General features: G+C 40.1%; 1 protein-coding gene across 27 annotated transcripts in view; it reads right to left on the minus strand.

The window, feature by feature from the left end:
- cacna1db (calcium channel, voltage-dependent, L type, alpha 1D subunit, b) overlaps nucleotides 1-12226 on the minus strand; it is an 88074-nt gene that overhangs the window by 55248 nt on the left and 20600 nt on the right. The gene's annotated exons all lie outside the window — the stretch shown is intronic.

Below are 12226 nucleotides of genomic sequence, written 5' to 3' on the forward strand. Positions count from 1 at the left end.
CTTTTCCTCCTGCCTGGCAGCTCCATCTTCAACATCCTTTTCCCATTATACATGCACTCTTCCTCCCATGTCCACATGTTTGTGAGGTGTGACAATTTAAATCTAGATCTTAAGGAACCATATCATTCCTTAAAATAAAAGTTTGCTAAAGAGTCTACATATAAGGCTTGCAATAGTGCGCTGTGTTCATTCTGATGATTTATTCGTATTTTCATGATTCAGGCTTCAAGTGTGTCAATATAAAATAAAACTGAAACAGCATTTGCCGTAGTGTCACAAGTGCAGGAGCAGACATCATGATGCATTGAGAATAGACATAACACAACAAGCAGAAACAAACTTTCCAGTAGTGATGTTTTAAGTTAAATGTGGCTCAGTCCTGAAATGTTCAGGTACCCATAAGCCTATCGCACAAGTGTTCTAGTTCAAGAATGGACTGTGACTCTGGTTCTGAAAGTAAAGAAAATTGTGAGTTTTTCATGAGTACATGATGTTTGCACCAAAAGAAAAAAGAAAAAAACAGAAAAGACAATCATAATATGTCTTTTGAGAGCTCAAGATTTTATACAGCAGCAGCATTGTGAAATATGATGTAACACCGGCTTTATATGGAAGGATGTGACTGTGGGTGGAAATGACCCCCTTTCATTCATTTGCATTCAGGTGAACCTCATAAACACAGCTCAGGGAGAGATGTACTGAAAGCCAACAACACAAAATCCAAATGAGGACGTCGCAAAATTAATGGTGCTGTGTGACTGACACATCATCTCGGGCAAAAGTGGTGCAGAAAAACCGAAGCGGTGACCACTAAGCAGCAGACATGCTGCCAGTGCGTATATTTTGAGGCCAAAAAACAGAAAAGATGAAAAGTCTTCAAGTCATACTGTATGTCCTGGTGCATCATCAGCATGTTTCCATGGTAACTATGTGCCCGGTAATGCAAATATGTCCCAGAATTTGGATATTTCCACATACACACACACATCTATTTATTGTGCTTACACATTATTTCACTTTCTCACCTCCACTTTCTTTTTCTCTCACACAGAAACACATTTCTCTCTCCTACGTATCTCACTCTCTCCCTTTCTCTCTCTTTCTGCCTCTCCCACACACAACTTTCTCTCTCTCTCTCGCTTTCTCTCCGCTTGTCATCCTCTCTCTGTCTCTTATTTACGAACCAAAAGGTTAGTGAGTCGGCAGGTTTTAAGGCCCATTAAGTTAAGCACTCCTGTTGTTGATTTAAAGGACGCAGACACGCAGAGCGCACTCGGACAGCGTGCGCAAAGATACGTGGTTACTGAAAGAGACTGACGACATCAGCAGCACGCACACTCAGACTTCACACCCACACAAGTGGGCAGAGAGACCTGCAATGATACACAAACTCAAACCATGCTTCTGAAAAGCAGCAAGTCAATCAGACCAACACTTTCACTGAAAAATTTTAAATGCCGCTGGCAATGGTGGCTTAAAGAATAACACTTAATCAGCAGCCACTCTAGGCTACTATAGTGTTATTTTTTTTTAGTTTTAGCTCTAAGTGCATTGACTCTTTAGATTAACTGTGATTATGCAATTTATCCATGCAGTCTACTTAAGATTACAGACGTATTTTCTTTTCAGGCAGCCACTGGAGCTCTGAGCATCACTGTGCAAACAGATGTACAGTAAGCCTACAAATAACAGGCACAAACAACAAAACATAGCAAGCTGTCGAGCGGCCACGTCACACCAGCGTCAGTGCACCCAGACATTGATTCTAAAGTCTCTGTAACAACAGCAGGAAGGATGGATGCTTCATTCTTCCAAAAGACATCCTGGATTTGATGTTTTAATGATGGTGGCGGAGACAGCTGTCTGACAAAATCTCCTACAGCTGACCCCACTGGGGGTCACAGCTGGTGAGTGCTAAAGCTATTCCATATGATGTCCATTCTTATCAAAAGCACTCACCCCTCATGTGTGATGAATGGAGGCATTGTCAACATGGAACGAGGATAACAGTGGTCACTCAGACCTGTTTACCCGCTGTCGTTCAGTGTGATCTGGAAAGTTTTAAATCTCTAGTGCAGGAAACATGTTTTTTTTCCAGTTATGAAACTTTTAAATTAAAATATATTTGTCTTTTATGACTTCAGTATTTTTTGTATTGAGTAGGCAGAATGTTTTCTTGGACACCAATGGCAAGTAATGTTAAATTTAATAAACATAACCCCGTCTCCTAATTTCAGCTGTGTTCCAACACAATGAAAAGATAAAAGACAACAGATAAGACTTGTATATGCACGGCAGTGACAACAGATGCAAAGGAATTGTCAGCATGAACTTCTAGTTGTTATGAGTGGCTGTGTGCAGACAGGAATAGGACCCAAGGTGCAGACTCCAGAGACAGTCGTGAACTCAAAACAGCTTTAATGTTAAACTCAAAATATAACATAACTGGAAAAAATAAAAATAAACTTACACCGGAGGACTGACAGAACACACAGCTAGGTAAACAGTAGATCGCGACACAGACACAAAGAAACACAGGGCTCAAATACACAGAGGGAGCAATCAGGGAATGGGTAACAGGAGGGAAACACAGCAGGGGCAAATCAGGCCTAACGAGACAAGGGGAAGCAAAACCAGACACATTAACATCAGACATGGACTTTCAAAGTAAAACAGGAAACCCATATCACCGACTGAACAAAAGACACAGACTCACATGCAGGCACTACAACAGAGGGAACAGAGACGTGGGACCAGGGCAGACACAGACACTGGCTGGACACGGGGATATAGCAACTAAGGATACACAGAGACGCGAACTAGACAAGGGGATACAGCTGACAGGGGAGACAGAGCAACTAGAGAAGACAGAGACATAAACCATATGACAGAATTCAAAGAAACCAAAGACTGGAAATAATAAATAATAAACTCAAAAACCTTGGGTCAACGACCCAGGCATCCTAGCACTAGTGAGATTTAACTATACCTTTATAAGCAAAATTGCAATAAATAAGAAAAGAGTTGGCGAGATCACGTCATTATGCAAACTTTATTACTTTTAGGGGAATTTAGTGAGTGGAGCAACTCACAAAAATGTCAAAGACAGGCTTGTGTTTTGAGTGCCTATCTGTTCGCAGTTCAGTCTTGTGCAATATAAAACTGATATGTAAATGTTTCTGGGTCAAACCTAGAACTCATAGGGCTTTGGCAACTTTTAACAGAAAGCTGAAGGCTCAGTCAAACACGAAGACAGCCTATTCAGATGCTGTCAGATTAATGGAAAAATGGCCTGCATTTGTATAGCGCTTTTCTAGTCCCTAAGGACCCCAAAGCGCTTCACACTACATTCAGTCATTCACCCATTCACAAACACATTCACACACTGGTGATGGCAAGCTACATTGTAGCCACAGCTGCCCTGGGGCGCACTGACAGAGGCGGCACATGTCTTAAGCTTAAGTTTAAAAAACATTTTTACATCGGTTTGGCAAAGCTGTTAAATTTGCATTTTCTACTGTACCTCAAACAAATATGAGTTTGACAAATATGTATCAAAATGTTTTGATTTAGATCCAATACAGAAAAACATAAACTGAGATACGTCTACAAGGTCTGCAAACTCTTTACCAGAAATGGAAATATCCTTTATGCAAGTTTTTTTTTTTTTTTTTAAATCAAAAACATGCAAATTCACTGCTTTGGTCTTTTCATACTGCAGAACTATCCAGATGCTCTGTATGAGTAACTCAGCTGCTGAGAAAATATTGGTATTTCAACAATGGCCATGTCTTTATCTGTGTCTTAATTGTTAACGGTGTTAACTGAGAGTGGTGTCTCAACAGCAGCTGGGGGGAGCCAGTTAACGTCAACAAGCCTAACAATTCAGAGCTGTTTCTCAGTGATAAGAGCCTTCAAAGCACACATGAACACACACCTGCCTACATCCAATTTAGCATTCTTGCCTTGTCCTCTTGTTGTTTACACAGGAATGATATGTTCGCTGTTCTGTTTAGTGAACAGCTGACAAATTGTGTGTGTGTGTGTGTGTGTGTGTGTGTGTTTCAGCGAACTGGATTTAGGTCGTGACTTGGGAGTAAGGCCGATAATGAAGAGTGGAGATTACCACAGGACAATGGAGACAACAAACGTAGTGCATAGGTGATCTCACAATGCAAGTTGCATACACATAAAAAACCTAATGAATACACATTTGCATGGTAGAAAGATAGAAAAAGTTGTCATGTTAAATGTTACAGCTCATGACAGTACAACTGGAAAATAGAAGCTGCATCTGAACAAACACGAGACTGTTGGAACAAGAAGATGAGCCCAAAGTGGAGATGTCCGGATGTTTGGTGAAAACCAGAAACAGGTCATACCAGCTGTTGGTGGAGGGGTACACAGGATCTGGCTACCTTGTAGTCACTGAGTTTACCATGAACTCCTCTGTAAGTATTCTGGAGTCAAATGTGAGGCCATCTGTCCAACTGCTAAAGCTTGTTAGAGCATACAACAGGACAATGGGTCCAAGCGCAGCAGCTAATCTACAACAGAAAAGCTGAAAACACAAGACAATCAAGGTGTTGCAAAGCCTAGACCTCAAGCTGATTGTAACGCTGTGATGGGACCTTAAGAGAGCTGTGCGTAAACAATTGCCTTTAGGCCAAGCCATTATGCAGACAAGAACAGAAGCAGCAGATAGCAGTAGGACAGGTGCAGGGATGCAATGCTATTAATTAAAAGTAAACACTTCCTGCATCTGCTTCACTTTAAAAGCTTTCCAGTGAAATTACGTATTATGACGTTTATTGTGAAGCAGCTGCGGGGAGACTTCAGCACTTCATGAACATGGAGAGGCGCTTTCAATTTTGCTATTTGTCTGTTTAAATATCTCGACTGAATAACAACCTGCAAGAACTCTTCTTGTTTTTAAGCCCATAATAAGGTAAGGATTATAGGAACTATCAAAGCCTACAATGCACAGAAGTGGATTTATTAAGTGTAGTCTTTAAGCAGACTTTGGTCTCTGCCCTGTTACATACCTAGCTATAGCACACATGCTATGATGTTATATAATACATATTAAATCCCTTTTATTCTTCCCATCCCCGAGGGATTCCTGGATAGTAAGTGGAGTGTGAGAGAAGCACGTGGCGCAGACCTGAAGCTGCCTCTGCATGAGAGAACTGGAGCGGGGTTGAGTGCTGACCAGGAGAGAGAAAAAGCTTGACGGGGTCGTGTATGTGTGTGTGTGTGTGGGGGGGGGGGTGACACACACACATCTAAACACTGTCAACACACGTCGGTCTTTGGCCTTTTGTTCTGCTAAAAGTGAGGATCCAGAACGAATGTTGTGTTTGTTTTTGTCATGTTCTTCCTCAAAGGATGGCATCCCCGGTGTTTGTTTCCTGTGTCCGAGCTCAGTGAAAAATGCTCCTCCCGTGCTTGTAACAGGGATGCTGTCGCCATGGAAATCAGGCTTGTTGCATGTGTGGGCAGAGAATGAAACTTGGAGTGCTTAAGTGAGGGATACTCAAGACGACTGCCTCTGGTACACCCTACTGGTTTAGATGAACAGGAGATGCCCTACATTCAGTTTTCAGTCCTTCAGCTTGAAAATAATACTTTTACGCCATCAAAATACGAAAGACATTAAAGAAAATTTGAGGATAATAAAACGTATGATCCAAATAATGCACATTATGTGTTACTATTACTGTTTAATTGTTATAACGCTTTTTAATTACATATACTCGCTTCCTATTGTGTGGAGGAGCGATCAATCTGCCAGTGGAGCTGAAGACAACAGAAAAAGGCCTTTTGTGTTCACTGTAAGCATTTAGGGTCAGTTTAGTAAAACAGGATGGCAGCGAGCATTAATCTCCTTGTGCAAAATGACTTTGTACACTATGGCATAAGATGCGTTTGCTTCCCGTAGAGAGCAGCACAAACTGAGGTCCATCCACTCCCAGTGAAACAGCTTAATTGATTTAAGGAGGAGCAGCGAGTCCTGTAAGCTCCAAAATCCCCTGTTTTGGGAGCTAGACAAGAAATTTTGCTTGCTTGAGCTAAAGCCAAAAGAGCTGACAGTCTGTGTGCAGCGGATGAACAAAATGTCCTAGTTGATGTTTTTGGACTTACAGAGACTCTAGACCATGTTTTCAATCAAGCACAGTTTGGGTTATGAGCACTCAGGTAGAGCTGTGCTGTTGATATGAAAAGATTTAAAAGGTTATGCTCCATGTGAGCTTAATGATTGCAATGCAGCAGCTACATTTCTTTAGTATTTTAACTGGGCTGTGCGACAGATGATTGGCAGCTCTTTTCTGCACACCAGTCCTTCACTAGACTGGACAAATGCGCAAATTGCTGCACTGCCAGTTTTAAGAGCAAACTCTGGTACATTTGTGTTTTCTTTAATAAATCTAAATTGCCACACACATAAATGAATGCCCCTGAAAACCAAATCAATCAGATGATCTAGCAATTACAAGGTGACAGTGGGAAGAAAAAAAATCCCTTGTAACAGGAAGAAACCTCACTCCAACAGGGTCAGCCTTCTGCAGTGTTCTACACTAAATTCTACCCACTTTAACGCATTTAATTACATGTAAATTTTCCATGTAATTGTGTTACAAAAGTACAGTGTCACATGTTAAATTTAATGGAATCTGGTCAAATGAATGTATTTTGCATCCATTCAGTTTATGTCAAGCAGATTTGCAAAGATATTATAGGTATTTGCAACAAACAACGTTTCTATACTTCAGCTGCATTTAACACAAAACTCTTGCTTCGAGTTTATTGAGAGTAAAAAAATATATTTTTTAACGTGTGGGGGAGGGGGAAAGAGAAGACGAAAAGGAGAGTACAGGGAGGACGGATGAAGCACAGACTATGGGAGAGAGAAGACAGATTTTTGCAGTGTGCACAAATGTGGAATAATATTTTGTATCACATGGTAGATATCTGTGGACAAGTAGTTGTTCTTATTATAGTATTTTCTACTCCACTTGGAGGACATGTGTAGGTGGTACCCTTGTTTGCACATTCAGAAAAATTGAGAGGGCACGTGGACGTCTGCCTCACATTCAGCCTCTGAAGTTAATGTGGGACAAAAGCAGGTGTTCACATACGCTGAGACAGTACAACCCCCATGTTAGCATGTATGTCAACCGAACAGGACTGAAATAGTTTAAAATATAATTATTATTTTTTTACAAGAGCATATACAAAGCATCTTTGTGCAGTGCTCATCTTTAGCTAACTGCCTGGCATGTATCTGATCAGGTTAGCCCTTAAATCATATAATGAAGTGATCATTCACTATTCACTGTAAGGATACACTCATATAATAATATGGAGTCTAAAAGAGGCAGAGCGCAGCGCGTGTATTTCTGTGTTTACATTGGCCAGTGTGTGCGTACGTGATGTGAACGTGTGTAACCATGATGACTCAATGTAACGGTCTGTGACTTTTCCCTCACAGAATAATTATATTAATTTGATATAATTGAGTTTCATTTTAACATGCACAGAGCACAGTTCTTCATGCAGGCGGTCAGTCTGCTCTGCATAAGCATGGCTCGTGTTTTTGCTGTTGTCTTGGGAAACTGCAACAGAAAAGTTGATGAGTATAAATGCAACGACATCACAGCGAGCCAGAGAGAAAAGAGCAGTGGACAATGAAGGGTAATGCATATGTGAGGAAAAAGGAAAATCACATATGCAGATAAAAACATTTTTTTAAAACTACTAACAGAATTGGATTAGTGTGAAATTAGTGTTTCTGTATATGATATCTTATAACTTTCACATTACCTTGTTGGATAAAATATAAGAGTTAAGCGTGAAACAGAAACCTTTAAATACACACTGGTAACTTAAAATAAGCATAACATGCTTCACACAGGTAGTGAATCAGAATGAGTTACATACAGTGCAGTTATTCCTGCATGCTTGCTGTATACGTACACTCTGTCAATAGACTGTGGTAAAATGATAAGAATCAATTATTGTGTTCTCCAATATGAGAAAGTGGGAGCAGCAGTGGTGATTTGGCTGTACTCTGCAAGTGCCACATTATGTTGTGTGAATCTTTGCAGTTATGCTAGCAAGTAATTTTTTTTGCACTCTCCCAGTACACATGACCACCTAATTCATTATTTGAAAGTGGTTTGGCAGTCTTGGTTAGGATTAGTTGTCCTGATCTCACCTACAGATCTGCAGTAGTAGTTAAAGAATATATTATGCAAACCAAAGCACTGATCAACTGTGTGTTAATGCTTGAAAATGTGTCAGTCTATCAAAAACAATAATAATAATGCAAATGCAGAGAGTAACAACGGCCAAAAACACTCTCACTAAACTGTGAAAATGAGCGTTTGATTATGTGGATTAAGGGGTTCAAATCATACTGGATCATTGTTAGTGCAGACTGTTTTCACGTTTATCTGTGCTGTTATCCTGAGGAAAGAGAAAAGCTCTCTGCCATCTTCGCTTCTCCTCCATGCTTCCCTCTTATCAGCCTTTGTGTAAGTTAAGGAGCTGCTGTGACAAGAGTCTGCTGTTGTTTAGCACACCGAAAGATAGCAGGCGAGGCAGAAATGTGTGTACCAAAACAATGCAGGACAAAAGCAGCTCCTCACTGAACGGCCTCTGTGGGCGAACACTTCCTTTCTCAAAGGAATTATGACACTGTTCTTTAGATTTAAGATTACCTATAAATAAATTTACATCGGTTCGGTGCAGTGTCATATGACGCTATTAGAAGAACCCATGGGGGGGAAAAAACATGCACAGATGTGTGTACTATACTGAGAAATAATCCATGACTGAATCCAGGAATGATCCCAATACTGAAACTAATTTCATTTGAATTGGAAGTGACACAATTCCAGACCCAGTTACATAAGGCTGTAAATAATCTGAGTGGACATGAGAGAAAGTGTGGAAATAAATGATTGGAGGTGACAGCAGTGGAGGTGTTAACTATAGAAAAGCTGTAAAATTGAGCAGTGACAGTCTGCAGATGGCTGCTATACTGACAAACCTACATTTCTTTTTCTGTCTGGTTCTTCACACCCTCGGTTGTTGAACACAACAGATTTGCTTTATCCTGCTGGGTGTATTCCCCCTTCTTCTAGCTCCATACATTAAGGATTTCAGTCTTCCCATCATGAGTAATGCAATACCATTGGCACCAGATACACAGAGCTACAAAGACTTCAGTGACAAAAGTGTCCAGGCGTCCCGATCTCAACATGAAAAGACTAAAGATACTAACATAAAAGCACAAACTAGCTTTTTTATGTTCTTGCTGGTTTTAAATATCATTCCGGTTAGTTTATTTGGATCATTTTTTACTGTGTTTGATTGAAATTGACAGATTAAAATGCTTTTGATTATTTTTTTCCAATGGACCGTCTTTTTATGTGCTTTTGATAACCCAATTTATGCACAGTATATATGCCTGAGTGTATGCGTGTGTGACTGTATGCTTATAATCGATCACAAACAAGGAACATCACCATGCCTGACCTGCCTAACAAATCAGCTGGGAGCATCAGAGCACACACACACACAGAGCTGACGCAGGTTCAGTCGATGTCACTTCCCTCAGTGATGGTAATACGAGCTGTCATTAGGTTCAATGCAATGTGGCTCAGGCTGCATTGTGTATGTGGTTTGTGTGTGTTTAAACCATGGCAATTCAGCACCTAAGAGTTATTGTAGTATCCCATGATGTTCTGTGTATGAACTGCGATCCACTGCGATGATGTCACAGTGGATCACATGATTTGTCTGCTGATTGTTGTGTTTTTAAGCATGAAAAGAATCTAAATTAAATAGATCCCGATGCATGAATCGGTTCTCTATCGCCTAAAAAGGTGAAGAACCAAGCAAGACAAACACGAGGTGTCACATTGGCTCCTCTTTGGACTCTAAAGCCAAAGCCTGGTCTCTGTATGTCCTTCACCTCTAAAAAAAATCATTTTCTGTTTGTCTTTCTACTTTCGCCCTGTACTGGAAAAGCCCTCTGGAACAAGAGATTTTTTTTACTGATGTCAAATTACATCAGTAGCTGATGATGTGTCATGGTAATATCTACACAGGGGAAACCAAGGAGCTGTAGCCAGTCCCATACCAATCAGTGACAACATTAAAACCAACTGCTTAATAATGTATAGCTCCCCCTCGTGCAGAAAAAAGCGGCTCTGATCCATCGAGGCATGGACTCAGCAGGCATGGGTTTAATGTTGCACTAGAATAGTGGATAGCTATGCTGAAGTCTGATATTGTCCAGAACAGCTTCAAAGACTGTGGTTCTGAGAAGCACGGTGCCTCTGCAGGGCCTCTTTGTCCTCAAAAACATTCTTTGGCAGCTACACTACCACCTCTGCTAACTAACTTTATGAGAGTGTTTATGCATGGGAATATTTTTGTGGACGTCTGTGTATGCTCTTGTGAGAGTGTAAGAGAGTGCTTTAGTGTGATTCTGTCAGCAGGCCACTGCATGGTTGTTTGTGAGGTCACGGACATGTAGGTGAATCAACCAGACAGCCAGAAGCAGGCCAATCAGCTCCTATTAGCCCGTTTCCCTTTGGTCTTAATCAGATTAATGACAGCCAGAAAGGCTCAGGATGTCCTGCTCAAAGCAATGAGCAGGACATCAACAGAAGAGCCACCGATATTCCCATCTTTTTATTCTTAGGAGAAGAGGAAAGTTTTTCACAAAGATTATATCGGGCTGTGATAGAACCTTTTATCATGTATATTTCTCTCGTTTAAAAGCATATATATTTTAAGCTTTCATGAAAATGCTGAATTAAACAAGAAAGGTAGGTAGTCACACATGCATGCACACACCACTCGTTTTAATGATTAGGTCCATCTTTTTATCTACATGTTATATTCATGAGATAAACTGAAGTGGTTGCAATATAGACCATTACATATTTTCACCTCTACTGTTTATGTGCTGCAGGTTAGAGCTGGCAAAGATTCGATTTTTACTGTAAGCTTCCTGTCTGCGGCCCTCATCCCTCACAGATCTCTCATTTACAGAAATAGAGGTCTGTCCTGTGATATCATGTCAGATGTAGATGATACAGAGAGCTCTTTAATTCTCCCTAATTATTATACTGATAAGTCGTGACTTAGAGACACTGTCTCCTTCTGAAGGCCATACTTCATGCAGTAGTATGGTGTGTTTCATTATGGGAATCTGTATCGTCAAGACTAATTTATCTCCAAATTAAGTCAAACGTTATACATTTGTCCACGACCTGTAGATGTAGCTGATTATTAAAATAGATCTAGTTGTATCTGTTATATGAGTGTGCCAAAACAACTAAATAAAAGATAAACAACCAAGAAGTCATGTGAAATAAGATCAGATACTTTGCATTACTGTGTCAGAGTAGTCTGTCAAAAATCATGTCCTAGATGTGCATGTTAGAAAGTACCTCCTTTTAGTTAATGTCACTGGTTTCAGGACATCAGTCAGTCATTGCAAAGGATTGGCACCCAAGTATGTAAAATATAAATATAATAATTATGTATATAATTATGGTAACTTGCACAATTACTTTAAAGCCTGTAAAAATGATGGCACTAAACAAAAAATTGATTTAATTCCTCAAACATTATTGTAATGCTTTATTAAAATACTTTAATTCAAGCTAAAAATCTGCATTAAAATGGCAAATTCAATGTAAGGATGTAAAACGATACATTTAGGAAAACTTTATCTCATGGACCTGACTGCATGTACCATCTTTGGACAAAGTAAAATCAATTTGGGATACACAGAAATTAAATTAAATTAAACTATTTTCAGATAAGAGATGTTCATAATCCAGATGTTGAAAGATGTTAAAAAGAGGTTAAGGTTAACAATCTTAACCTCTCCACTCTTGGCTCCTTCTGTCCTAACCTTTTTTTCCTGCTCTCATTATCACCTCCTTTTCCACCTTACACACTTCTCCCCTCTCTTGAACACTCTCCTGTCCTCCTTGTTCTCAATTTCTTATTCTTCTCTTCCTCCTCTCAGTCTGCCTCTCTCTCCTGTTGAGAGCCATCAACTCAGATACTGCACAAGTCTCCATGGCCACAGTTGTCACGGCAGCAGGCCATGTTGTATGTAAAATGCGAATGACAAACACAATGAATATAAACATCCAGTTAGTTAAAACAAACTGTAGGTAGCGCACATGCATGG

The sequence above is a fragment of the Astatotilapia calliptera genome, chromosome 20, assembly GCF_900246225.1.
Source record: "Astatotilapia calliptera chromosome 20, fAstCal1.2, whole genome shotgun sequence".
Taxonomy (NCBI): Eukaryota; Metazoa; Chordata; class Actinopteri; order Cichliformes; family Cichlidae; genus Astatotilapia; species Astatotilapia calliptera.